This window comes from Nycticebus coucang, chromosome 3 (assembly GCF_027406575.1).
Source record: "Nycticebus coucang isolate mNycCou1 chromosome 3, mNycCou1.pri, whole genome shotgun sequence".
Lineage (NCBI taxonomy): Eukaryota > Metazoa > Chordata > Mammalia > Primates > Lorisidae > Nycticebus > Nycticebus coucang.
In genome coordinates, this window is record NC_069782.1 from 17,679,806 (window position 1) to 17,684,561 (window position 4,756).

Sequence of the window (4,756 nt, forward strand, 5' to 3'; positions counted from 1 at the left end):
GACCATCCAGGGGACTGTAACAAACAGGTCAACATATGGAGTTGCTCAAGATAAGGATCTAGGCCTACTGTTCTGATATGTACATGTGGTGCATGTCCAGCCTATGAAAATTAGGTCAACTTAAGGAGGTGGTTAACTATGGATGTTCCACTGTATTTTAATAAAGGGTGAAAATGTGTGGCAGCGCCTGTAGCTCAGTGGGTAGAGCGCTGGCCATATACACGGAGGCTGGCAGGTTCAAACCTGGCCTGGGCCAGCTAAAAAACAACAATGACAACTGCAACAACAACACAAAATAGCTGGGGGTTGTGGTGGGTACCTGTAGTCCCAGCTCCTGGGGAGGCTGAGGCAAGAGAATCACTTAAGCCAAGAGAATTGCTGGGGCTCACTCTCTGTATCTGCTTTCTGGCTGATCCTCACAATGCAGAATGGGTGAACAAGCTTCCTGAGGCCTCCTTTATAAGGGCACTAATCTCACCAGACAGGGACACAAACACCTCCTAAAGGCCCCACCTTCTAATCCTATCACCTTGGGAGTTAGGTCTCAACTTGTACATTTGGCGGGGAGGCGACACAAGCATTCAGATCATAGCAGTGGGGAACCATTTCCTATTACATAATTCATTGGCTTTTGATCAAGAATATTTTTTCCCATTTTAATCAATTTTAGTTCTTTTTCATAACTTCTGAATTCTTCCCCTGAGCAAAGTTTCCAGGATTTTGCTCTATTAAGATAGTGTATTAAGGCTTGGCACCTGTTGCTCAGTGGCTAGGGCACCAGCCACATACACCGGAGCTGGTTCCAACCCAGCCTGGGCCTGCTAAACAACGATGACACCTCAACCAAAAAATAGTCATGCGTTGTGTTGGGCATTCTGTAGTCCCAGCTACTTGGGAGGCTGAGGCAAGAGAATCACTTAAACCCAAGAGTTGGGGATTGCTGTGAGCTGTGACGCTACAGCACTCTACCGAGGGTGACATAGTAAGACTCTGTCTAAAAAAAAAAGATAGGGTATTAAAGGCCAGATTGCTAGCATCTCCTCAAAAGTAGCTAGAAGATACATGCATAATTAGGCCAATATTTGTGCATTGTGATGATACTGTTTTATGCACTGACAGACATAAAATCTGATAAAAACAATCAGAAGAAAAGACGGTATACAAGAGTTAAATAGGAGAGGAATGGAAACATTTTTTAATGTTAGGAAATTGTGTACAGTTTGTACTGTTCTTTTCCCCCCATCCTACAGTACTTCTTTTTATCTTTCTCATGGTAAGAATGTTTTGCAAGTTTACTCATTCGATTACAAACTGCTGCTAACCTCCCTAGTTGTTCTCCAGGACAGAGCGGTCTCATTATTGCCAAATGAACACTATCAGATGATCACAATAGCTGTCTTTCCCTTTGATCCTGCCCAAATGGACTGCCTACACAGTGGCTATAAAAGTTGCTAATTTATTTTACAAAAAAACCAGAAGCTATGGGAAGACAGGTGGCTACGGAGAACAGGAGCAGAAACAGTGCTTCTTTGCCTGAAGTTTCCCTCTCTGTCAGTGGGATCCTGGAAAAATGGCTGGCTATGTCCTCCCCTCCCCATAAACTTGATTTTTTGGTAACTTTCTATTTTGATATAACTTTGAATTTGCAAGCAAGTTGCAACAGTAGTATAACTTCTATATACCTTTTATGTATTTTCAAAAGTGGGTAAATTTTGCCCCATATTTTTTTGGTTTTAAATATTTTCTGTCTCTTCCCCCCACTCTGAAAATTCTTTTGACTATGTGGAGGGCAAATTGTAGACTTCATGTCAGGTCACGCCTAAATACTTTAGTGAGTAAATTCTAAGTAATAAAATATTCTCTTATACATCCAAATTACAGTGATCAAAAGTGGCAAATATAAATGTAGTACTATTATGGAATCCAAGGTCTGCATTCACATTTCAATGGTCTCAATAACGTCACTTATACATTTACTTTATCCTAGCAGAGCATCCAATACCAGATCATGGATTGCACTCAATTTTCTCTCATCAATTTCTGTTCTCTCATCAATTTCGCTTTTCCTAACTTTAACATTTTTGGACAGGCTAGGCTAGAGAATTTTCAGAATGTCCCCCAAACAGTTTAAGTCTGTTTGCTCTTTCCTCATGATTAGATTCACATTAGACATTTTTGGCAAGAATACCACTGAAGTGATATTCGGTTGTTCTTGTTGCATGATGCCAGGAAGCACATGCGAGAGATTGGTCTCATCGCTAGCGCTGTTAACTTTATAATGGATATGATGGTAAGTGTCAGGTTTCTGCACTGTAAAATGACTATTTTCCTCTTTGTAATTAACCAATATTTGTGGGAAGGTATATAAACATACTGTCCCTCATGAAGCTTACCTTCTCTAATTTTTACATCTGCTGATGACTTTCCTAATGCTTTCCTCTTTATTTCCTTATGTATTAGTTGGTAATCTATTGTGAAGCTGAACTCTCTCATCTCGCATTTGTTTATTTATATCATTTGTTTATGATATCCATTTATTTATATCAGTTTTAATGTATATTCATTTTATTTAATGGGTTAAATCTAATACTATCGTAACTTATTCAGATCCTAAAATTGCCTAAGCAGAGCTCTTTCAATCTGCAAATCTCTCCTTTTTATAGAGAGAGGAGAATCCAAAAGCTCATCAGCTGGAGAATGGAAAACTAATTTGGATATATTCATGTAACAGAATACAACTTAGCAACAAAATGAAACAAATTGTGGATATACTCAACGAAGTAGATGAATTCACATTATGCTGAGAGAGAACCCTGACAGGATATATGTCCATCATTTTTTTTTTTTTTTGTAGAGACAGAGTCTCACTGTACCACCCTTGGTAGAGTGCCGTGGAGTCACACGGCTCACAGCAACCTCTAACTCTTGGGCTTACGTGATTCTCTTGCCTCAGCCTCCAGAGCAGCTGGGACTACAGGCGCCCGCCACAACGCCCGGCTATTTTTTTTTGTTGTTGCAGTTTGGCCAGGGCTGGGTTTGAACCCGCCACCCTCGGCATATGGGGCCAGCGCCCTACTCACTGAGCCACAGGCGCCGCCCATGTCCATCATTTTTTAAGCACTTCCTTAATTTCTGGTGCAATAAGTTATCTCAGCTTCATTTTGCACTTTTCTTCTCTCAGCCCTGGAATTTGTCTTTTCTTCAAGGAGCACTAGTTCTTTTTAGTGTGGAGAACAGCATTTAGAAATGCTCAGAGCGGACAGATGCATAAAAATTAGGAAGACTCCTTGACTTGAATGCGTCTTTCAGAGAGTCACAATTCTGCAGTTCAGCCAGTTCCATTTGGTAAATCGCATCCACATTTTCAATGTCAATAGAAAATGGGTTATAGAAAAGCTGTATGTCCTGTTCATGGAGATGAAACTCTTTAAATCTAAATTGGAACTCCTTTCGCAACTTTTCCAGTGAATCCACACATGTTTTATTTGGGAATGCAACCAATGGATTTTCCGCTAACAGATTTTGAGTTGTGGGGAGATGGCAGAAATTTTCCTCTTTCACTTGTTTGATGAGGAGGCCTAATTTTACTTCAAATGCTTTCACATGTGATTGCATATCACAGATGAGCTTCCCCTTTCCTTGAAGTTGCACATTGAAATTGTTGAGTAGCTCTGTTACATCTATCAGAAAGGCAAGGTGCCATTTCCATTCTGTATTATTGAGCTCTGGTACTTGTTTTTTGAAAGCAGAAAAGCTGTAATCTGTGGAAGTAGGTCATAGAAATGTTTCAAAATTCTCCCTCCACTCAGCCAATGGACTTCTGTGTGGTACAGAACATCTTCACAGGCAACATTTAGCTCAGACAGAAATTCCTGAAATTGTCTGTGGTTTAGTGTGTTACCTCTAATGAAGTTAACACGAGATACCACAGTTTTCATAAGAGTCCCACTTCGGTGATTTACTACACAGCACTTGGTAGATGAGGCAGTGTGTGGCTATTGGATGAGAATGGTTACGTTTTTCCATCTCTTGGTTAATGTGAGCAAATTAGTCCTTTCTTAGACCCTACCATGCTAGGAGCACCATCAGTTGTCACCCTGGCTAGTTTTGCCCAGTCCAGCTCCAAACTGTTCATGGTTTGGCAAACCTTTTCACAGATATCCTCTCCTGTAGTTGTTTCTTTGATGCTTTGCAGTGCAGCAAGCTCTTCTGTGACTTTGAAATAGTCATTTATACCACGAATAAAAATTAGAAGTTGTGCAGAATCACGAACATCATTACTTTCGTCAAGTGCCAAGGAAAAATAGGAAAGGTTTTTTTGCGGAGTTTTGCAAATGCTGATGCAAATGATCTCCCATTTCTTCAATCCTTCATGTAATTGAGGGTCCTGAAAGACTCACTGTACTAAATAAATCAGCCTTCTCTGGGCACATCTCTTTGGCAACAGAAAGAAGGCATTCTTTAACAAATTCTCCCTCCACAAATGGTCTGCCAGTGCACGCTATTAGTTTGGCAACTTGAAAATTTGCTCACAGTGATGAAGTATTTAGCTGTTTCTGCTTCACAAAAGTATTTTGCTGAGTTGTCAATGTATATTTCAGTTTTAATATTTTATCTTTTCTCACTTCTCCGACCAAACTATCATATTTATCTTTATGTTGAGTTTGATAATGTCGACGCAAATTGTATTCTTTGAACACAGATGCTATATTCTGGCATATCAAACACATAGCTCTTTCCTTGTACTGCATGAAAA